The sequence below is a fragment of the Phaseolus vulgaris genome, chromosome 10 (genome assembly GCF_051622355.1).
Source record: "Phaseolus vulgaris cultivar YP4 chromosome 10, ASM5162235v1, whole genome shotgun sequence".
Classification (NCBI taxonomy): domain Eukaryota; kingdom Viridiplantae; phylum Streptophyta; class Magnoliopsida; order Fabales; family Fabaceae; genus Phaseolus; species Phaseolus vulgaris.
In genome coordinates this window covers 36,953,359-36,978,958 of record NC_143507.1, presented here as the reverse complement: position 1 = coordinate 36,978,958, position 25,600 = coordinate 36,953,359, and the positions used below count along the sequence as shown (strand labels likewise).

The 25,600-nt window shown below is 29.4% G+C and overlaps 1 non-coding gene across 1 annotated transcript; it reads left to right on the top strand.

Moving 5' to 3' along the window:
- The first annotated feature begins 14,625 nt into the window (after window positions 1-14,625).
- LOC137817982 (uncharacterized) lies at window positions 14,626-15,327 on the top strand. Its single transcript, XR_016516158.1, has one exon. It is a non-coding gene; the product is annotated as an uncharacterized LOC137817982 (transcript).
- The last annotated feature ends 10,273 nt before the right edge of the window (window positions 15,328-25,600 follow it).

Sequence of the window (25,600 nt, the reverse complement as noted above, 5' to 3'; positions counted from 1 at the left end):
TTACCTTGGCTTTTCTTTCAACTTGTGGGCAAACACAACAAAAACCATGGAACTTGATAGGTTTCATAATGTAATTGTTTGGGATTAAGGAGTAACTTATCTTGATTTGCTTGAATTAAAAATACATATTTTTTTCAGTAATTGCATGGAGTTTGTGTCTGTAGTTTGGTCTGGAATTTGTTATAAATTTCTTTTTAAAATGATGGTGATCTTTATTTACATTTTTACCCTTGCAGTAAATTTACTTTTATAGGAATATATGGAATATTAGTTGCCCAGAGAATTATCATTTCCACACAAATGACTTTTTTGCTCCCTGCACTTCAGCAATATAAATTTATATTTTTATTATGAAAATGTTATTTAAAAATATAAAATCTTCATTCTGGATGCCCAAATATAGAATTTGCAAGAAAACTGGCTTCTTTTGTTAGAAAAGTTAAATTGAAATGAAAGTTTTACATTTAAGATTGTTAGAGGGACAGAAAATAATATTTTAACTTCACATTTAATCAATCCAATAATATTCTTTTTCTGATAGAATTATCTAACAAAAAGGATAAGCAGGTGAATTAAACTATCTTAGTCTTATTTGATTTGTTAAATATAAATGTTATATATACACATTTGATAAATTTGCTAAATATTATCTGTGACAGCACTGATTTTAAAACCACAATAACATTTATATATATGTACATTGAGCAGTTGAAGTAAAAATTAGAAATGTTAGTTTACCATCAATATAGGATAATTACATCATAAATAATTAATTATATAGTTACTTAAGCATATTAAACTTTAAAATACTTTTTAACACTGCATTATTAATTATAATAAAATTTTATCTAAAATATACTGTGTATTTTAAAATTTAAACATGGTTTAAATAACAGTTAAATTAGTGAGTTCAATTATGAACCTAATATCATGTAATTTATATATATATTTTTATACAAAGATAAGCAAAATTTAAACATGGTTTAAATAATAGTTGAATTAGTGAGTTCAATTATGAACATAATATCATGTAATTTTTATATATTTATTTTTTTATATAAAGATAAGCAAAATCACATGTGTTGTTGGCATTTGAATCCGCATTTCTTTACAGTAGATTATGATAAATTCTTTTATTATGTATTGATGGGTATAAAAGATAAGATATAATGAATTAATATACTTCTAAAATGAATTATTATTGCGTCAGAAATTATACTTAGAATTATCCATATACTTGAATTTTTCAACTAGTTATTATTTATATTAATATATAAAAAAACATGTGTATAAAAATCTAAGATTAAGAGTACAATAGTTATTTTGTTTTATATGGTAGATAGAATCACAAAGACAGAAAAAAAAAGAATTCTTTAAGAAATTGCATAACAAAAACTAATATCCTTTTATAATGTGATTTATAATAATTATGATAGATTGCATTTTGTGTATATTTTTTTTTCATTTTTATCTTATAAATACTAGTATAAAAATACATATTTTTAAAATATTATCATAATATATTTGAAAAATGTATTTTTTTAAATTTAATTTTTTTATTTCTCAAATAAGTAACAGTCAAGTTTTTGATACTTTAATATTATATATAAAAGATATAAGTAAAAAAAATGCAATGTACACCAAAATAAAATAAAATATATTAATAAAGATAAAATTAGTAAATATATATATATATTATTTTTAAAAAAATATTATCATAATAATATATTTGAAAAATGTATTTTTTTTAAAATTTAAATTTTTTGTTTCTCAAATAAGTAACGGTCAAGTTTTTGATATTTTAATATTATATATAAAAGATATAAGTGAAAAAGAATGCAATGTACACCAAAATAAAATAAAATATATTAATAAAGATAAAATTAGTAAAAACACACACACACACATATATATATATATATATATATATATATATATATATATATATGCCAAATAACAGTTACAAAATAGTTATGAGGACTTATTATATATTGTTATAAAAATATTATCATAATAGTATATCCTAAAAATATAGTATTTTTTTAAATTCAAATTTTTGGTTTCTCAAATAAGTAACTGTTAATTTTTTGATATTTTAATATTATATAAAAGATAAAAGTAGAAAAAATAATATGTACACCAAAATAAAACAAAATAATAATAAAATAAAATATAAGAATAAGAATAAAATTGGTAAAATAATGTATATACCAAAATAACACTTAGAAAACATTTATGAAAAGAATCTTAATTGTATATTAGTTATAACGACTCATTATATATTGGTATAAAAGTAATATCATAATAATATATATAAAAAAATATAATATTTTTAAAATTCAATTTTTTTGGTTTCTTTATAGTTTTTTATATTTTAATATTATATATAAAAAATAAATGTAGAAAAAAAGGTGTACACAAAATACGTACACCAAAATAAAAAAATAAAATAGTAATAATAATAATAATAATAAAATAAAATATACTAATAAGAGTGTAAAATTGGTAAAAAAATATGCATACTAAAATAACACTTACAAAACTATTATGAAGAGAATCTTCATTATACGGAAACACAAACCTCTATATGTCCACTTGTTAAAAATTCTCCACATTATAAAAATTGTTTCACATTAACAAAATTAAACAAACATTTAAAATAAAATAATAAAATAAATATTAGTATTAAGATCAAGTAGAAAATAAAATGTGAATTGTTCTTGTCGGTCGACTTTCTCGTTGGTTAACTTGAGTGGAAAGCTCCGCTCCTAACCTGTCTCCTCCTCTTTGGCCTTCGTCTTGGGCTTGTTCCTCCTGGCCGCATATGGTGCGTACTTTGAATCCGTTCTTTTTCTAGCTGAGGTCTCGTTAAACCTCAGAGGTTGGGATCAACTACCCTCCTTAGGCTTGGTCTACCTTGAATACGAGTTGTTGTGCTTCATGGACACAACATCCTCCGTGTTGATATGGGCAAACACCCGTCGTCGTATTTCGGCGAATGTCTTTGCCGGATTTCTAATCAATGAGTCGCTAAATGGTCCTGCCATGATTCCTTGTTTGAAGGCGTTGACCATTGCGACCTCATCATGGGTTTGGAGCTTCATTGTAAGTGTCCAGAATCTATTTAAGTAGTTTTTCAGAGATTCCCCTTTCCTCTGTCTCACACTGAAGAGGTCATATAAAATCAGAGGTTTGACCTGGTTGATAAAGAACTGTTCCCTGAATAGCTCGGAAAACTGGTTGAAAGAGGTGATGTGGCCATTAGGAAGCCCACTAAACCACTGCAGGGCTGTACCTGTGAATGTACCCAAGAACATCTTGCAATAGATAGCATCTGTCCCCCCAAAAATAATCATATGGGTATTGAACACCCTGAGATGATTTTCAGGGTCTTCTACTCCCGTGAAAACGATATTGGGCATGATATAGTGTGGTGGCACAAGCTCGTCCATGATCACCCGCGAGAATGGTATGGGACGAGTTCTCAGGGGCGCATTCAAACCTCGCTCCCTTGTGGAGCGTTGATCACGTTGTTGTAGACTCTTACGCAAGTCTTCGTTGGTCTTGCGCAATTCCTCACTAATTGCTCGCGAAGCATCTATCTCCGCCATCAGTTGATCTTGCATAAGCACTTTCTCAGCTTGAGCTTCTGCAATGAGCTTCTCCAGCTCGACTTTAGCTTTTGCCATTAGCTTTTGCTGCTCAGCTTTAGCTTTTTCCATTAGCTTCAACTGCTCGACTTTAGCTTTTTGTTGGATCTTTTCCTGCTCTCGCCTGTACTGCGAGTTAGCTTCCTGTAGAGCTCTTACAGTGTCCATGAGTTGTTGTAAGGTGGGGACCTCACTTCCTTCAGATCCCACAGGTCCTTGCCTAGTGTTCCTCATGTCGTTGGAAAACTTTGAACACAAACGTGGGTGGGATCAGATTTTATCGGGCCCCACGGTGGGGCCAAATGTTCTCGCCGGTTGACCCTGGTAAAAAGCTCCACTTCTGGTCTGTCTCCTCTGGAACCTGTTCAAGTCAGTGAGAGCTTACAAAAATTAAATAAGCATTTAGTCTCAGTCTTACCTTTACCGAGGGACTTAAGCCCCTTTTATAACTACTGTTGTAACAATTTTCTCTCATGAGAATCTTATCTCTACTGAAAGCATAAAATGCTAACAGAAAAACCACTTACTAACGGGGCACCACTTCAGGTGCTAACAATAGGAAAATATTCTGTTTTACATGGGCACCCTTACTTATGGTGCTTCTTTTATTTAACAACTTTATATTTTTCAACCAACAATTGTATGCATGTATTTACGTATCTTAACAACCACACACACTTATCTGTTAAGTTAAAAAAACATATTATGCTAATAACCTTATTTTAATATATATCAAAAATATTATTTTAATTAGTCTCTAACAAGCTTACCAACATAACTGGCCAAACTCGTGACCTACCCTTTGAGCCCAACAATCGAGTTGACCTACTCTCTCAAGTACATGAAAAAAAAATACTTATAAAAATGAATGCGATATATATATATGATATTATATATATATATATTACTTTTTACTTTATCTGATTTTATTTATTATAAAAATATAAGATAATTATATTTATTATGTACTTTTTTTCTAATTATATTTTGTATACTTATTTTTATTATTTTTATTTTATAAATATAAGCATAAACACGATATACGATATGTTATGTTTATATATTCACATTTTCATTATAATATAATATTTTTTTATATAGTTATTGTACAAGAATTGAATCTCTCAAAAGACAACCTTTTGTACTAAGAGGAGTTGCTTCAAAACTCTTTTTAGCCTTTAAGTTATGGTGGTGTTATCTAATAACCTGTTTGAAAATAAATTTTACTTATGTTTATGAATGTAAATAAATTTGAAATTGGTATAAACAAGTTAATTGAAAATTGATTTAGGATTTAGTTGATATGTTTGTAAAAAATATATTAACAGATTTTTGTGATAATATATGTTAATAAGGATTTAGTTAGTGCATTTTTTAAGTTTTGTTGCAATGTCTACTTAAAATGTTTAATGCTGGTGAAACGCAATAAAAGTTATTATGCTTGTGAGAAAGGAAGAATGTGATGTTGTTAATTTTTTTGATAATTTTGGAATGATTGAATAATATGATATTATAGTAAAAAATTATTTATATTTTATTTTATAGGTGTATTTTTTATGTTTTGCAAATATATTTAGTTGTAAGAGTTGCATCTTTAAGTTAGAAGAAAAAGTGAGGATGAAATTATTGAAGAAAATTCATTTTTGTATTTTAGGTCATCATTATAAGTGATAAAGTGAGTCAATTTATATGATTTTAACATTGATAATAATGTTTTTGGATGTTTGTTTAGGTTTTTGGTTCACTTTTTTCACACAAAACTTGATTCATTTTGTTTATCAATCATGTAAAATATTGTATCGAATAATGATTGTGCAGTTTGCTTATGATAATAATGCTTTGGGTCCGGTAGTCTTTGTGACACTAAGAAAAAATATATCGAATTAGTTATGTATCATCCCATGTAATGTATGGTACAAAATTCAACTATGAAAATATCAGTTAATATTAGTTCATCTAGATTGTTTCAGCATGTTTAATAACTCAGTTCTCTTTAGTTTTCCCTCATGTCAATTTTATGAAAGTGAACAATAAATCATGTAATTTATATAAATAAAAGGAAAAATATGATATTGAAAAATAAAAAAAAGGAACAATGCTATTTGGGTGAAAGAAATCACTCTTTTATTCTTCTTAATAAGTTATAGCTTTCTATCAAGGTTATATATGACTAAATATAAATATATATGGTTAAGAATGCAGTTGTGTTTATATTCATTGTTCTAAATGTATTAGAGTTTATTAAAAAAATCACTATTTTTTTTATAGAAAAATAGCCGAAATACAAGCATTACTGTGTTTATGTATTTGTATTTTTTAAATACTATCATAATAATATACACTATAAGTTTATAATAATTAATTTTTTTTAATTAATATATAGTAAATTTACAAATATTTATTGTATTACTTTGTTATATATTATACATTATAACTTTACATAATTATAACAATAATATTTTGTATTTATATGAATTACTTTTTTTCATTTTATATTTATCATTTACACATTTATTTTATTAGATAAGATTCCTAAAAAAATAAACATATATAATATTTATATTAATATTTTATACAATACACTCGTAGAACTGTTACTTGTAGAACTGTCAATTTATTATTTTTGGTTAGAGACGAGGAATAGCTAATTTGTTATAATTTTTCAATAAAATAATTTATTTTTAATAAATAATTACGTTGAAAAGTTAAAATTCCAAAAATAATAATTAAATTAACTAATTTTAGGATAATATTTTACGATATCATTAGCATCAATCATAAGAAAGAGAGAATAATAAACATTTATATTAATATTTTATACATGAAATGTAAAATCGATAATTTAAAAAAAGAAGTTAGAAATAGGAAGGAATTAAACATTTGGATTTAAAAATATTAAATAGTATAATGATGGTTTGACAATATATATCTTAATTAGAAAAAGTGTTTAAATAAATATTTACTATGAGAGAAACTATGTAAGAATAATTATTTACGTCATAAAAATATTATCTAACTATTAAATCGTCCATATTTTATTTTCTATAGTAATTTTTCAGAAACATGACAAGAGATATAACTTTTCAGTAATATTTTAGATTTAAGGTAAATAGATATTTTAGTAAAGAATGATAATAGTTTGAGGCTATATTTTTTCAATTTTTTATAACTAATAATATTATTATTTTATTTAAAATTTTGTTTATATTTATTTTTATTAGTAATATTATTTTTTCTTAAAAGGAGTTATAAAGTAAAATATCTTTATCTTAAAATAAACTAATATTAGTATTTACTATTTTAGATTCAATACAAATCAATGGAATGTTATTTCAAATTAATTTAATTCCTTAAAAGTTTAATTTTTTCAAATTTTAAAATGATTTGTATTCCACATTTTAATCCTACAGCTTAATTAGTATTATATTTAAATACAAAGTCTTAAAAAGCATTACATATTTTTAATTTATTAGGTCGCTAACTATAAAGAAATTATTAAATAATAATTAAATTTAGAGATAAAAATAATTAGTCACTGTATTAACTAAATTAGATACTAATTTAGAGACTAGAAAATTATTGATATGTATTTTGATTTTTATTATTAATAAAATATTATAAAATAATTTACAATATTTTAGATTCTAAATTAGTATCTAAAAGACTAACAAAAACTAATCTAGAACATAAGTATTTAGTAGTTAAAACCTTTGTAGCAGTTAGATACCAAATTAAAAATTACTTTATAAATTTTTATCAATAATAGAAACTATTTTAAATATAAATATGTTTTTTTAGTTTATAAAATAGTTTCTAATTTAGTAAATATAATGACTAATTATTTTAGTGTCTAAAATTAGTTTTTATTTAATGATTTTATTGTTGTGTACACTAATTTTTTTCTTTACTTTTATCTTAAATTTTGTTTCTCCAAAAAGATAAAATAACAGTAAATAAAGAATTTAATAAAAAATATTTAAATAGATATATATTTATTATAACTTTAATTTTCTTACATTTTATTTAATTTATACATTCTATTTATTTAATAAATTCAAAAGAAAAGAAAATATTTTGAAAATACTTATTTTAGAAGTATTTTCTGTTGAATAATAACTGAATTCTATTATGGGAATCCCTTAGAAAGTGATTTAAATAGATTACACATTCAGATTTAAAATATTAACTATTTAAAGATTTGGTTTGATAATATTATGTATCATAATTAGGGAAATTGTTGACATAAGTATTTAATGTGAAATTTTATAAGAACAATTAATAAATACAGAAAAAAGAAAATCTTTTGGAAATATTTATTCAATAATTATTCTCTAAATAATTTAGAGATTTATTTATTTTAATTTTTTTAAATATAAACATTAAATAATTTAGATTTTGTATTTATTTAAGATTTTAAATAATTTAAGAATACTATTTATTTTTTATTTTATTTAAAATAATATTAAATAATGAAATTGAATTTTGTAAATACCATTTTTCAACCATTTATTCTCAGCATATTGAGTATATTACTTTTAATTAAAAATTTAAAAAAGAACAATTTGAAAATCACCTTGATTTCCATGTCTTAAAAAATTACATAAAAAGGTAATAGAGAAGTCTTGCAAACCTGATGATAACTACTAAATACAATTGGATTATTACAGTAATTATATATATGTGTATGCTGATAATATATATATATATATATATATATATATATATATATATATGTAAGATTATCCACTTGTAGAAAATAGGTTTTAGATCTCATATTCAAATTTTGTAATATAAAAAAAAGTAAAGAAAGAGGTAACTTGAATTAATCAAGGTTTAAAGTGATTTTTAAATATTCAAAAGCTTTAAGCAATTTTTGTTTCTCTTTTTACATAATAAAACATTAATTATTTTTACTTTTACATAAAAGACATAATTAATCAATTAATATGGTGTCCCCGTGAAAAACAAAATTATGACAAGTTTGGCAGAAAGCTAATCTATGACAAGTTTAATAGAGAGCTAATATATGACAAGTTTATGGTTTGGTAGAACTCCTATTATTGTGCGTGAAACTCTTTCTCTGATTATTGTTGTCTTTTTTAAATGTGAAATACATTATCTTATTCGAAAAATCTAAGTTTTTTTTTATCTATATGGTTGAGACCAACCATATTAATGATAATACCTTTTAAGTCAATGACTTGACAGTGAATGAATTATATTTGAATAAATTCAACACAATATTTTTTAACATAATGTTGATTATGGTGATGCACATGTTTGTCTTGTTGCTAAAGACTTAGATATGAAAATTGCAGTTTGTAAAAAATTTATACAATTTATAAGAGTAACCCCTTATAAATGTGTTAAGGATAATTTTTGTTTTACACTTTTAATTTGTGATTAAAAATATATTAAACCATTAATAACATAATTCATTCATTAATAACATAATTCATTCTTATTGATGTAATAAATTTTAAATATTTTAAGTAGAGCATTAGGTCTGACCATCACTTAAACAAATTAAATTTATGGATATTTGTAGAATACATTTTAAATTTCTATCAATAATAATTAAAATTAACTAATTAAATTATCTTTATTAATTAAATATGTGTTTCTTATATATATATATAAAATTAAATGTAAAAATTTGCAAACATTTTATTCAATAAATAATATTTAACTAACAAATTTTGAGTATAAATATTGAGCATTTAAATTTTTTTTTATAATATATATATATATATATATATATATATATATATATATATTCTCAAATCATGATTAATCAAGTGAATATTTTATATATTTGAACTAGTTAATTAGATAATGTTTATGGTGAAATGAATGGAAAATTGTTTATTTTTTTTTATATTAAGTACTAAATATTACCATTATTAATGGACAAAAACTAGTATTAAGGGCGTTACGACGATATATTAGGAATGGAGAAAAACTCGCGATTGGTGTAGTGAGGAAGATTTTTTATTATATAGTTTAAAAAAGAGTTTATAATATTCTATGATTTTAATTAAAATTAAAAGATTTTATTATTTAAAAATCTTATTATATATTTTTATAGTTTATAACAAAATATGAAAATTAAAGTTATTAAATTTTAATTTTTATAAAATAATATTAATATTTTATACATATAATATTAAATAAAAAATATATAATGAATTGTATCATTTCACTTGTAACCTAGACTAAACAAGTTAGATAAACTAATAAACCTCATATGAAATGAGTTAGATAAACTAATAAAGTAAATATATTATTTCACCCTCACTAATTTGATGTCATCTTATACATGCATAAGATAACTACCTCTTGATTAACTTTGCGAACAAAATAACACTTAATATAAGTAAATATTCTTTATACACTACAGAAAAGAAAAAAGAAATTCACCATTATTTTAAAAGTAGCAATAAAAATCACTTTATGATTCTTTATGACAAGTTTGATAGAGACCTAATGTGTTTTTGTGGGAAACAAAATTATGACAATTGTGATAGATACCTCATTATAGTTTGGTAGAAACCTAAATTTTGTGTAATCTATGATTGAGACGATGTTAATGTTAATTTGTGCTTGCCGAAATGTCTTTTTTTTTACTTTTCAAAACTCACCCTAAACCGTGCTGATGTGGCAAGTGAGGCTGATATGGCAAAGGCTACTTTGGTAAATGTCATGAGAAATTTGAAAATTTGAGAAAGTGATATTTGAATGGGTGTTGGAGGAAAGTTGGGATTGCAGTGTGGAAGATTCAAAGATATAAAAAGACGCTATGTCATAATTTTATATTTCTGAATCTTACTGTATAATTTAAAGTAAATAGAAAAATAAAATGTATATATGAAATAAAAAAATTTACATTAATATATTATAATAATATTTAAAAGTGTGAATATAGAGACGAAATAATACTTGTGTTTCTGTTAATACTAATAGATATAATATAATTATCTTAAATAATAATTATACTAAATAAAATCTAAAACAATATATTTTTATTTAAATAGGATATTAAATAATTTAAGATTTGTATTTATTTAAAATTTTGAATAATTTAGAAATGTTTTTTATTTCAAATATTTGTAAATACGGAATTAAGTAATTTAAATTTATTTAAAATTTTAAATAATTTAATAATTTAAATTATTTCAAATTTTGATTTAAATAAAAAATTAAAAAATTTAAGATTTTGAACAATTTAATTTTTTTTATTTATTTTATATTTTCTTAAAATAAGAAATTATATATTAGACTTTTATCTATAACTATATATAAAGAAGATTATCTTCTTAACTGTCATTTTGGTGTCCACAATTTTATTTCAAATTTATCCTTATCCTTATATTTTATTATTTTTGAAATATATTAGAGGAGAGGTTTTCTCAATTTGTGATTACAAGAGCGGTTGTGAGAAGTGAAACATTTGTAAGTGTGGTGAGTGTACTGGTCGAACGTGCTCGGATCCTCAACCCAAACACTTAAGTGTAGTAACTCGGTTAGACATGTCATGTGAGAAATACCTAGCTCGGTCTGGGACAGATATGAGCCCAATGACATCATTGAAAAAGCTTTTTTTATTTTTTCAAGAGTTGTTGTAGTAACCATCATTGGGAGAGTTTTTGAAAGCATTTTTCTTTGCAAGTTGGGATTCAACCTTCATTGCAAGATGAACCAAAGATCCCAAAGATGAATACTCTTGAAGTTCAACAACATCTTGAATATCCCTTCTTAGACCACTCACAAACCTAGCTATCTTAGCTTCCTCACTATCCTCCATGTCTACTTTAAGCAAAAGCGTTTCTAACTCCTTAAAGTAAGCATCCATACTTAGTGTGCCTTGTTGAAGCCGTTGGAGCTTCAAGAATAGGTCTTTCCTAAAGTGTGGTGGCACGAATCTAAGGCGCATACACTCTTTCAAATCGTTCCAAGAGACCACGAGAGGTCTCTTGTTGTATATAATGTCCATTACAATGCTATGCCACTATTTCATGGCATAATCTAAGAATTCTAAAGAGGCTATTTTCACCTTTTGGTCATCATTGACCTCATAGGCTTGAAAAATTTGTTCACATTTAGCCTCCCAATCTAAATACACATTAGGATCACTATCACCACTAAAGCCAGGTACTTTTACAAAAGGAAATTGAGGCTTGGCTTCATGGTGATGTCTTTGTTCATGGTGATAGCTATCTCCATGAGAATGATGGTGATGTCGCCTTCTTCTACGATATTCTCCATGGTCGTGAGCATTGGAAGAACCTTTGGAAGAATGTCTAGGAGAATGGTGTCTTCCATGGATGGAATGGGAGGACTTTTCTTGCTTCAATTCAACTTTTTCTAATCTTTCTTCCAACTTTTTCATAGCTTCATCTTTTAGAGCAAGGACGCGTTTTGCCTCTTTTAATTCATTAAGAACATAAGCTCTATGAGTAGAATGTGGTTTGGAAGATTCAGCACTTGAATATGTATCCATCTAAAAAAGAAAACAGCAAACACAAAAAACAAACAATTTCAAGAAAAACAAGGTCAGAAAATGGAACAAATATAGTGCTGGAATGAAAATGAAAAGACACTCAAATCACTCCAAGAAAGAATACTTCCCTCAACCAATCTGCTCAAGAGGTCTTGGTAACTCTCAAATGAAATATGTCAAAGCAAACCACTCTTTCTTAAAGCCAATACACCACAAAACTCAAAGAACAATAAAAGACAATCAAGAAAAGGTGTAAACAAGAAAGGCTATAGCAAAAGGAAGACAAGATATATGAAAAACACAAAGAATATTGAAGAAAAGAAGAGCTAGAAAAATAAGGTACTCAATTGAAGGATGACACACAAAAGAAACCTAAAGAAAAGCACTAGAACAGATGAAGAAAAGAAAAACAGAACTACTGGAATTTTTTTTTTCAAATTGTGAGTGACTTTACAGATTTATCTGGAACTGTATAATGCAAACTGGATTATGAAATTTAAACCACAGAAAGTTCAAGATGTTATCTCAACAATGGCATTGGAATTACACAAAAATATTGCGCCAATTAATTGGGATAAATTTTGCAAAATCACTGCCAGTTTATTGTATTTTTTGTGCCAGAATTACACACTGGACATATTTTATTTATCATTTTTTTTGTACTAGGAATTTTGATGTACTTCTTTTTTTCTAATCCAGAATTTTAGAAATTTCCAGTAAGCACAAAAATTGCAATAAATCGAAACAGTCAGCACGTTTTCAAGAAAATAGAGGAAACCTAACTGGAATGAAAAACATAATTAAGAACTTCAAAAGACATAATAGAAATGATGTTTAAAGAACTTGTATAGTTCTAAAATACAAGTAAGAACTCAAATCTAAAATGAAAAAGCACCAAGGGATGAAGAAAACAAACACATAAAACTGTACTCAAAACAAAATCAAGAAACAAAAATTATCAACAAAAGGACTACATAGAATTGATAACATTTTTTGGAGAAACATGACTTTGACAAAACTTATAAGGATTCAAAAATCAAAATGACACAAACACAATGTAATAAGAACAAGAAAACAACAAGAAATACTAAAAAATAAACCTAAAATAGAAAGGTAACAACAAGAATGTAAAGTTCTTGAATTAAAAGTGCCAAAACAACTCAAACACACACAATAACAAACCTAAGACTCATGATACCACATGATATGATTCCAATACATGATAGAGATATGATATGGACATGTTATGGATTCAACAAGAGTTGGAATATGATTAGGCACTTTTTAAGAATTGGATTAATGTTCTTATCATTCAAGAACTCACCAAAACACAAGTAACCAAGCCAAACTCATATAGAAACCCATTTTTGGACATATGAACCGATTAAAACAAGAAACAACACAAATGAACCGATTAAAACTCAAGGAAACTCAATTAAAATCACAAGAACAGCAAAATAAATGAAATTACCGAATATAAACACAAGACAAACAAGTTCTACCGATTGAAATGACAAGAAACAACAAAGACATGTTTTAGAGTTTGTTTTGGAATGGAAATGGAAGAAGGAGATGAAAAGAATAAGGAAACTTATGTGGTTGGAGCTCTTGGAGATGTGCACGCCACTTGAAGGATGATTGACTTCAAGATAAGTGTAGTTGCCGCCACTTGAGAGACCAAGAATGCACTCAAGATAAGACTAGAAGAGAAGAAGACACAAGTCTCTCTCAATTCACTCACCAATTTGGGAGAGGTTCTTTACTCACAAAATCAATCTTATTATTTCAAATACCTAAGCCTTCCTTTTCTAGGGAGGAGGACCGGTCACTATTTACAAAGGAAGCTTACAAGAGAAGCTTTGCAAGGTAGTCTTCTAACTCTTCCTATTCTAGCGCCTAAATGGAGAGTGAAGAGGCACCTTCTAGATTTTTCCTAAAACTAACGCCTATAGATGCTATACAAAGGAGGTGTCTTAGGTTTCCCTCTTTAGCACCTTCCTAAACACTACTCTATGTGTTTTTAAATTTTATACAAAAGAAACTATAAAAAGAGAAAACATTTGAAGGCTACTACCTAACTCTTTAGCTTTTCTCCTTGTAATCCTTTGAGGTAAAAAGGATGATGAGCTAATATGTCTTTGAGCATCTTTAACTTCAACCTCATTCTCTTCTTCTTCTTGATCTCCATCAGATATGATCACACTTTATCCCATTTGGCATACAATCAAAACCATGTTATAATAATTTAGATGTTTTCTATCCATAACCGATTGTAACTTATCAGTAAAGAAAGAATAATATAAGTTTTATAGCTCTGATAATCAGTCCCTCATATGTACCGACATAGTACCAGTTCGCAGATACTTTTATGAAGACACTAGATAAGAAACATTTTTGGTCGCTGCGACACAAGTTGGGGGTTCGTTATCTTTACCTACAAACTTGAGTGAAGTATTACGGAAATAATAATTATCAATGGAGGAAAACTTGACAATGGAGGAAAACTTGACAGCTACAATTGAGAAAAACTTGACAACTATAATGGAGGAAAACTTGACAGCTATAATGGAGGAAAACTTGACAACTACAATGGAGGAAAACTTGACAGTTACAATGGGGAAAAACTTGACAAAAGAGAAGAAGTGGTGGAAAAAAAGGTATAGAAAAAATGGTAAATTGGATGACAATCAAGAACAAGGATGAATGGGTGACTCACATGAGAGGGAATATGAGTTTGGCTGCTACCATAATCACAACCATCACCTTTCAAAATTCTATCAATCCACTAGGTGGTGTTAGACCAGCAGTAGAGAGTAGATATGTGAAATGTCCAAAAAAATTAAATGGTAATTCATGCCCTGGTCAATCTGTCTTAGCTATAATTTACCCAAATGAATATTTCATATTCCTTATATCAAACACTATATGCTTAGTTTCATCCTTAACTGTATGTCTCTTACTTGTTAGTGACTTCCCTATGAATAATAGATTTTTCACATGGCTTTTGTCACTAGTCATGTGCATCACATTAACCACTCTCACTTCGACCTACATGATTGATATAAGTATGATCACACCTTATCCCATTTGGCATACAACCAAAACCATGTTTAACAATGTCATTTACATTTGGTTTTGTTTGCATTCCTAGGACTCGTGATACTTGGTTTTTCTTAGCATTTATGGATTTGGATTGTCACTAAATTATTTGAGAAACATAGACCTCCAACAATGTAAGTATTTTTAGGGGTGCCTTTTGTAGGTTGGTTTTCTTTCATAATAATTTGAACCCACCCTCTTATTTACGGTTTCTTTTACTTTTTATTTATATCTGTTTATGGGTTGAATTTATGTGTAATGGTATTTTTAAACTATAGACAGAGACGTTATTCGAGGTGCGTGAATGAGCTACAACCCATATCGAGGTTGAAGAGGTCATGCTCAGGAAAAATGGCAGCTCACAGTCAAAACAACTCAAGCACAAGGAAAATAACCAAGATCGTTTTGCCAGGAGCAATGAAGCACCCACCGAGAAGAGAACGAATATGAGGTATGTCCCGTATGTTGCCAAGAAGCACGAGCCTAAGAGAAAGGCTAGGGAGGAGACGACGATCAAGCCTAAATTCCGAGTACCCTGTAAAGAACTCATAGGCATGGAAGGGGTAACAGATAGTCCAAAGTTTCCAAAAAGGATAGATCGGTTCTTGGGATCGTGAAGAAATACCTGGTGCGACTTTCACAAGGCCTATAGGCATGTCATCAACTGGCTAATTTAGTCAAAGAGGTTTCTTGAAGGAATATCTCGAGGTCAACCAGGAGGAGCCAAAAAGGAGAAGCCAGGAGGTCCATGGAGCAAACACATGAAACTCCGATCCATGAGGAGTTTACAAATTTACGAATATCTCCTGATCAGTTAAGGCCTTATGATGGCTGTTTGGCCGGCTTCGTAGACGACCAGGTGGAAGTACAAGGATACGTCAAGCTGAGGACAACCTTCTCTAATAAAAGTGCAGTTAGGATGATTATTGTCAAGTACATCGTCGTCAATGCATCTTCCGCACACAACCTACTTTTAGGGCACCAAGTTGTCAGAAGTAATAATTGTCCCTAAGAACGGATATCGATCCCACAAGGAATAGTTAAATTATCAAGTACAATGTTTGCTGAATATAAACAGAACAATAAAAAGTGTGTTGAAAGTGATTGTGTTGGTAATGATCAATAAGAAAACAAACAAATAATTGGTTGCTTGAAGTTGGAAAAATAGGGATTAGGTTTCATCTTTCTCACTCTTATGTATTTTGATTAGCATGTTAATATTAAGTTCTTTGATTAAAATTGATGCCCGTAGAAAATTCATTTATATCAATGTCTCGCATATAAAATTCTTAAGAATGTTTCCTATATATCGATCTCTCGCATACTTATAAAAATAACTTAGAATCACACTCAAACATTAATGACAATTAACATTTCAAGTTTATCTTTAACACTCAAATATGTTAAGTATTGTTGTTTAGGTTAGAACCCTAAAAATACCTCTCAGTCATATTTAAGATTCAAAAAAATGTCAACTATTTAGAAGCAAAACAACAATACCAATAATCAATTAAGAACATAATATTAAATATTTAAATATCACCTCAATACATAAGAGTTCGAACAAATTACTCCCAATCTCAAAGGGTAAAATTGGCCATGCATACTTCTAGCACCTTCCATTCTCCCAATTTGTTACAATTCACTCAATGGTGTTTTCCTCTTAATCTCGCACCCTAGGGTTGAGTCTCTAGCCCCCTATTTAACCTAATTTACTAGGGTTAGGTGGCTTCCTGTGTCGTGTTGATGGGCAAAGTGACTAAACATAAAAAAGACCCAATTTGTCTGACTTGAGCGAGAAAGGCGTCAATTTTAGAAAATTGTCCTGGAGCATTCTCGCTTAAGCGAAAATATCTCGCTTAAGTGAGAATCCCTATTGCAAAATTGGCTTTTTTCGATGCTTTTATGCATTCTGAGACCGTCTAGCTTTCTCTTTTTAGCTCAAATCATTCCTCTTTAATTCAAATCTCCAATCTTCCCTAGAAACCTACAATTAACACCAAATTTAGGAATAAAAAGCTCTTTTTTCAAATAAATCTCATAAAAAAATATAAAAGTGTATAAATTCATAAATTAAGGATTATTTTATATGTAAAAGAGAAATATATCCTCACAAGTACCTATATTTTAATAAGAAATATTACTGAAATTAGACACTTATCAATAAGCATGATAAAAGCTTACCAGAACATGGCACGAAAGTGATACGAGAGTAGTTTGAAAAATCACAAGGGAACCTACGCAGTTACTATCCAACTAGGGGAGTCAGGATAGATGGCAGAGGTTGACATCAGCGATGAGAGACGACCTGGGCCTGTTGAAGAAGTTCAGGAGAGGGAGATAAATGGAAAGAAATTCAAGCTTGGCGCCTCGCTTTGCAAAGAATTAGAGGATAAAATAGTCGACGTCATCTCGGAAAATACTAATGCTTTTGCATGATCGTCAACGGATATGCCTAAAATAGATCCAGATTTTTTATGCCACCGGCTTACCATGGACAAGAAGGTTAAACCCGTGGTCCAGAGACGAAGGAAATTCAATGAAGAAAAACGCCTCGCCATTCAAAAAGAAACTCATAAACTTTTTGCTACTCGCCACATAAGGGAAATCCAATACCCTGAGTGGTTGGCGAATGTCTTAATGGTGAAAAAGGCAAATGGGAAGTGGAGGATGTGTGTTGACTTCACCGATTTAAATAAGGCTTGTCCCAAGGACTCTTATCCTTTACCGAGCATAGACTCCTTGGTAGACAACACCTCAGGGTGTCATTTGTTGAGTTTTCTAGATGCATTTTCATTGTACAATCAGATTCGTATGCACCCAAAGGATGAGAGTAAGACGAATTTTATGGTTGAGGTTGTCGGTTATTGTTACAAGGCCATGCCTTTCAGCCTGAAAAACGCTGGGACGACCTATAAAAGACTCATGGATCAGATCTTTTCAAGCATATGTGGATGACATGCTCGTCATCTCAGAGAAGGAAGACCAGCCTGTTACTAACTTGGAGGAGCTATTCTCCACGATAGCAAGGTGCAATCTCAAGCTAAACCCTGATAAATGTGTGTTTGAAGTTGAAGCAGGGAAATTCCTAGGTTTCCTGTTAACCGAGAGGGGTATAGAGACGAAAACGGATAAATGTACAACGATTATAGAAATGAGAAGTTCGGCTAATATGAAGGAAATGCAAAAATCAACCGGGCACATGGTTGCCCTATCTCATTTCTTATTAACCAGTGGAGAAAAAGGGTTTCCTTATTTCTAATGCCTTAAGAATAATAACTGTTTCACATGAACTGATGAATGTGAAAAGGCTTTTGTCAAACTATAGGAATACTTTGCTAGTCCCCCCCCCCAGTTCTCGGTAAACCGACTCCAGGTATTCCTATTCGTATGTATTTTTCAATAACATATCGAGCCATCAACTCAATTTTCCTGCAAGAACAAGAGAAGGTGCAGAAGCCAGTCTATTTCATAAGCAAGGTGCTACAAGGACTAGAGGTTCGGTACTAAGCTATCGAGAAGGCTGCTCTAGTTGTGGTGTTCACAGCTCGGCGACTTCGTCATTACTTCCAAAGTTTCACTGTAACTGTAATGACCGACCTACCTATACGTAAGGTTCTGCAAAAGCCTGACATTGCAGGTCAGATGGTTCGTAGGGCGGTTGGGTTGTTTGAATTCGACATACAATACGAACCACGATGGCCAATTAAAGGTCAGGTATACACAGACTTCATGGTAGAGCTTTCATCCAAGGACTCCCAGCCTAACCCTAATGATTTCCAATTGGTCCTCTAACCTACAAGGGAGCGAAGCTGGAGTCATTCTAGAAGGACCAAACGGGCTCTTAATCGACAACTCCTTAAGTTTGCATTCAAGGCGAGCAACAACCAAGATGAGTACGGGGCCTAGATAGCAGAAATGTTGTTGGCAAAGGAATTGGGAGCTCAACGTTTGTTGGTGAAAAGTGACTCACTGCTCGTAACCGGGCAAGTCACAGGCGAGTATCAGGCTAAGGACCTGCAACTGGCCTCGTACCTCAGGTATGTGAAGATCTTAAGAGCAACTTTTTCCGCATTCGATCTTGTTCATGTCCCAAGAGAACAAAAATCTTGAGCAGACTTGTTGTCTAAGTTGGCTAGCTCGAGAAAAAGAGGTCGACAAAGGTCGGTAATCCAGGAGACCTTGAAATCGCCTAAGACAACCGTAGAAGGACTTTCCGAGGTTGACCACCTAGAGGTCTGGCAAATCAGCCCAGAGGAGGGGAGAAAGCATTGATCGATGGTCCAAGAAACCCTGAAAGTCCCAAGAATAACTATCCATGAGCTGCCCGAAGATGAACCTTTTGAGGTTATGCAGATCAGTACCATAGATACTTGGTTAACGCCTTACAAGCGGTATCTTGCCGATGGATTACTTCCCTCTGAGCCCGCAAAAGCCAAGATTTTCCAAAGGAACGCAGGTCAATATACCCTGATAGATGGGAACCAATTTTGTTACGGTTATACTCATCCACTCCTCACCTGTGTAAGTGGATACCAATGCACCCGGATAATGCCCGAGCTTCACGAGGGCATTTGTGGCAGCCACATTGGTGAGCGAGCTCTCTCGTTGGAAATCATTCGAGCAGGGTAATATTGGACGACGATGAAGGAAGATTGTAGGAAATATGTCCAGCGATGTGAACAATGTCAGAAGCATGCCAATTGGTGTCATGCCCCAGCCGAGGAGTCACGATCGATTTACAACCCATGGTCTTTCCATATGCGGGGAATAGAAATTTTGGGCCCTTTCCCTTTGGCCATACGCCATATGAAATGCCTCATTGTCGTCATTGAGTACTTTACTAAGTAGCTTGAAGTTGAACCGGTAATACAAATAATCGCTCACAAAGTCCAACATTTCGTGTGGAAGAACATTGTCTGCCGTTTTGGGATTCCGAGACACTAGCTGGTTTTCAGTTTTACTCCATTAAGGGTAAGACCAAGCACCGACTCTAGTTGGAGTTAAGCGATTTGCTCACTCGCCAATGAGATTTCTGGGTTGAATGTGGATGCTATCATAGGGGTGCGAGTTCACTGAAGAGGTGGGTGGGCTTTGGAAGAGTATTACATTTGCATGAGAAGGCTAGGGATGTGTTTGAAGAGGGTATGTCTACTATTATCACTGTCAGGGATTTCAGTGTTATATATATTTGATTCATACTCGCAGTTTGAAAAGAGCATGGTCGCTTACAAAATGGAGTTGAGTGATGAAAAAGATGATGAGGGTGAAGATTTTACATGGGTTTTGGTTGAATGACAAGAATGAAGTACACTTGTGGTTGGCTCGGTTTGATTACCTTATGGAGAGGAGGGTAGAGTTGGCTAACAGTGTGGTTTTGCGTCAAAATCCTCATAATGTGGAACAATGCTTTTGCTAAGCTGTATAAGCTTCACAATGTTGAATTTGAGGTTCAACATGGGAATGAAGATACTTTAAATGCCTTGTGTTAAGCCAAGTGTAACTGCAATCAAAGGATAGTAAAAGACAACATATAGAAAACTTGAATAAATGGAAATGAAAAAAAATAACTACGATTAATCATGAGGAAAATTACTAAATTATTTAAAAATGAGACTTAATTTTTTTGTATTGATCTATTTCAGGTCCACATGCTAACATGCCATTATTTTATCTACTTGAAAATTAAAAAAAATACAATATATCCATAAAAAAATATGCTATATAATTATTAAAGGTAGAAAATTTAATTAATAATTAAGATAAGTATGTATAAATTTATAAAAGTAGACAAGACTTTTATATCACTATGAAATTCACATACATTATTCCTAAGTTGATCACCGTTTATTCTTTTTCATATATTTTATAAGGATTAGATGCTTACACAAAAGCTTAAGAAAAGACAAAAAAAAGAAACCTCTAGGATACTAAGTGGCACATAGATACAACACAAAATAGTTTTTGGTTCAAAATATAATATAAACTATTCTAATTAATAAATTGGTAATTGAACATCAAAATAAAACGACAACCTAATCTTGTTAAATAAAGTGGGATAAAAGTATTGTCAAACAATAGAGGAGTCTTGAAAGTAATATTAACAAAAAAAATAAAACACAACAGGTGTGGATGTAGTTCATCAAATAGTAAACATTGTTGACTAATAACACAACACTACACAAAGATTATGAATGTGATTAGTTTATCCTCACTTAATTCACAACAAATAATCATAATGACTTTCAACGTTAATATGTCACAGATACCATTGTGGAACATCTGAAATTGAGGTTGCAAATATTTCTATGCAATTAAACAATGTATAAGCCACACATATATAAAAGCAAAATAACTTTTAGCTTCACCTAAAATTTATGACAAGTTTGGTAAATAATTTAAAATTTATACTTATTTAGAAATTTTGTTTATGCAAAATATGTGTCAAGTTGTAAACATGTTCCAGATAGATACAACACAAAACTTTTGGTTCAAACGATAATATAAACTATTCTAACTGATAGATTGGTCATTGAACATCAAAATAAAATAACAACCTAGTCTTGTTAAATGAAGTGGGATAAAATTAAGATTTTTGACCATGATGGGGTTATTTTTTTTTACCAAAATGGGGTCTGTTTAAAAAAAATTACAAATTTAGGCAAGTCGTGCCAATTTGGCACGACTTCATATGCACAAATCGTTCCAATTTGACACGACTCTGTCATGTCATACTAAAGTCGTGCCAACTTGGCACGACTTCTGCCTTGTCATACTGAAGTCATGCCATGTCATATTTTTTTAAAAAAAAAATATTATTTATATATTGGGTAGTAAGTTATGTAATGTTAAAAATTAATTTGATACATAATTTTCTAAGAGTGTTAGTTTTAAGGAACCAAAAATTGGATATATAATTATTTTTAAATTATTTAATTATTTCAAAATAATTACAAATTATTTATATTATTTGACTTATTTAAAATTTATATAATTATTTTTAAATTATTTAATTATTTCAAAATAATTACAGTACTTATACCTTTTTATATTTTAATATAAATGACATTAAAAAAATAAACAGGTTTAAAAAATGTATTATTTGAATTGTGATAAAAAAAAATTATTACTTCAGAAAAACAATAAAATTGTGATACACGATTATCCAATTTATTTTCCTTAAAACTAACACTCTTAGAAAATTATGTATCAAATTAATTTTTAACATTACATAACTTACTACCCAATATATAAACAATAAAATTTTAAAAAAAAGTTATGACGTGGCAGAAGTCGTGCCAAGTTGGCACGACTTCAGTATGACATGGCAGAGTCGTGTCAAATTATATGAAGTCGTGTCAAATTGGCACTACTTGCCTAAATTTGTAATTTTTTTAAATAGACCCCATTTTAGTAAAAACAAAAAAAAACCCCATAATAGTCAAAAACCCATAAAATTATTGTCAAACAACAGAGGAGTCTCAAAAGTAATATTAACAAAACTAATAAAACACAATGGATGTAAATATAGTTCACCAAACAGTGAACATTGTTGACTAACAACACAACACAAAGATTATGAATATGATTAGTTTATACACATTTAATTCACAACAAATAATCAGATTGACTTTCAAAGTTAATTTATCACAAACATCATTGTGGAACATCTGAAGTTGAGGTTGCAAAAATTTGAATGCAATTAAACAGTGTATAAGCCACATATATAAAAAAAGCAAAATAACTTTTAGCTTCACCCCAAAATTATGACAAGTTTGGTATAGACCTAATGTATGACATGTTTGGTAGGATATTAAATAATTTAAAATTTATATTTATATAGAGTTTATACTTATTTAGAAATTTTGTTTATGCAAAATATGTGTCAAAATTTGTAAATAAGTTCCCGATAGATACAACACAAAACAACTTTTGGTTCAAAAGATAATATAAACTATTCTAACTGATAGATTGGTCATTGAACATCAAAATGAAATGACAACCTAGTGTTGTTAAATCAAATGGGATAAAAGTATTGTCAAACAATAAAGGAGTCTCGAAAGTAATATTAACAAAACTAATAAAACATAACGGGTGTAAATGTAGTTCACCAAACAGTGAACATTGTTGACTAATAGCCCAAACAGATATTAAGAATGTGATTAGTTTATCTTCACTTAATTCACAACAAATAATCATATTGACTTTCAAAGTTAATATATCACAGGCATCGTTGTGGAACCTCTTAAATTGAGGTTGCAAAAATTTCAATGCAATTAAACAGTGTATAAGCCACATATATATAAAAGAAAAATAACATTTAGCTTCTAGAAATGTGTTCACTGACATTTTACCTTCGTATCCAAGGGTATGAAGCATTTTGACACAACTGCAAGGTATATCGAGTTTCTATCTAGCACCAAAACATTCAAATCTAGTATAGAACAATAGTATTTCCTTGAATCAACTTATTGGAATTTGTCTTTGTCCATTTTACAAAGAGAGTGTGCAAATGGAAATTGCACAAGATTTGTATCCCTCAGAAGACGACCTTTTGTACGAAGATTAGTGGCTTCGAAACCCTTTTAGCCTTAAGTTATGGTTGTGTTACCTAATCGCGTGTTTGGAAATTTTACTTATGTTTATGAATGTATATAAAATTGGAATTGGTATAAACAAGTGAATTGAAAATTGGTTTAGCATATGTAGGATTTAGTTTATATGTTTGTAAAAAATATGTTAACAAGGATTTAGTTAGTGTATTTTTTTAAGTTTTGTTGCAATGGATGTGTACTTAAAATGTTTAATGTTGGTGAAACACAATAAAAGTTATTATGCTTGTGAGAAAGCAGAAATGTGATGTTGTTAATTTTTTTGACACATTTTGGAATGATTGAATGATATGATATTATGGTAAAAAAATTATTTATATTGTGTTTTATACGGTATTTTTACATTTTGCAAACTTATTTAGGTTGTAAGAGTTGCACCCTTGGGTTAGAACAAAAGTGAGGATAAAAATTATTGAAGAAAAATTATTTTTATATTTTATATTATCGTTAGGAGTGACAAAGTGAGTCAATTGATATGATTTTAACATTGATAATAATGTTGTTTGAATGTTTGTTTAGGTTTTTGACCCACTTTTTTCACACAAAACTTGATTCATTTTGTTTTGACAAAATTGTCATTGTATTCATTGTCATGAAAATCATGTAAAATATAGTATGGATGACGGTTGTAAAGTTTGCTTATGTTAATAATGTTTTGGGTGCAGTAGCCTTTGTGACACACTAAGAAAAAATATATCGAATTAGTTATGTACCATTCCATGTAGTGTGTGGTACAAGATTAAACTTTTTCTTTTTTTTATGTGCTCTTGCATATCTTTTTCTTTTTTATTTCCTTTTTCAATGATTTATTTATATGAATAGTCTAAACTGAACTACATCCTCAAGTTTGTTCTACAACCTATTTCTAGAAAATAATTCAAATTTTTTTAATCTTCCAAGACTGTCTAATAGGGTATTAAACCGTCTATAGATTATTAGACCATCTAGTATCTTAATAATTCTTTTTTATGATGACAAAAATTATAAATTCTAATAACAATACAAAAACATTAATAAGAGTATTGGAGATTATGCACAAAAAGAAGAAGAAACAAAGAAACATGTTGTATTATATGTTCATGTGTTTGTGTACATAAACAAAATCAACTAAGCACAATAAATATAACACAGAAAGAGTTCATAAAGGAACTAAAAAACAAGAACAACTAGAACAAACAAGAAGAACACAACCATTTTCTGTCAAAAGGGTTCAAGGAAGAGATAATCATGGATGTGGGTTGAAGGGTTATTGTGGTGCAAACTGTGCTCTTCATTGATTGAGGATTTTTGTAAAAGAATTTTGTATTTGAGTAGTAAAGGATGCAACAATATGTTTTGTTTGTCTTTGCATTCTCTCTTCCATCTCTATTACACGTTGTTGGATAACGTCTCGTTCAGATTTCATATCTTATTGGATCATCAACTGAATTGAGTTGAGCATAGCATTGGGAACATCTTGAACCAATCTACCAGGAAAAAAAGGTTTAGGTGAAAGCACAAACTCCAAGTGTTGAGATATCTCTTTAGGTTTTGTAGACTCTTGATCAAGAACTTGAAGATCATCTACAGATGGATGCTCTTGAACAAAAATTGGCTCAGGGGGCTCAATGGAAGCATTCCGATGTGTACCAAGAACTTCCTCTGCTCCCAATTGATAGATGTTGTTGTGTTGTCAAATTAAAATGATTTCAGCGTAGATTGTCTAACCAATGATAAACCGTCTAACGTTAGAAAGATGA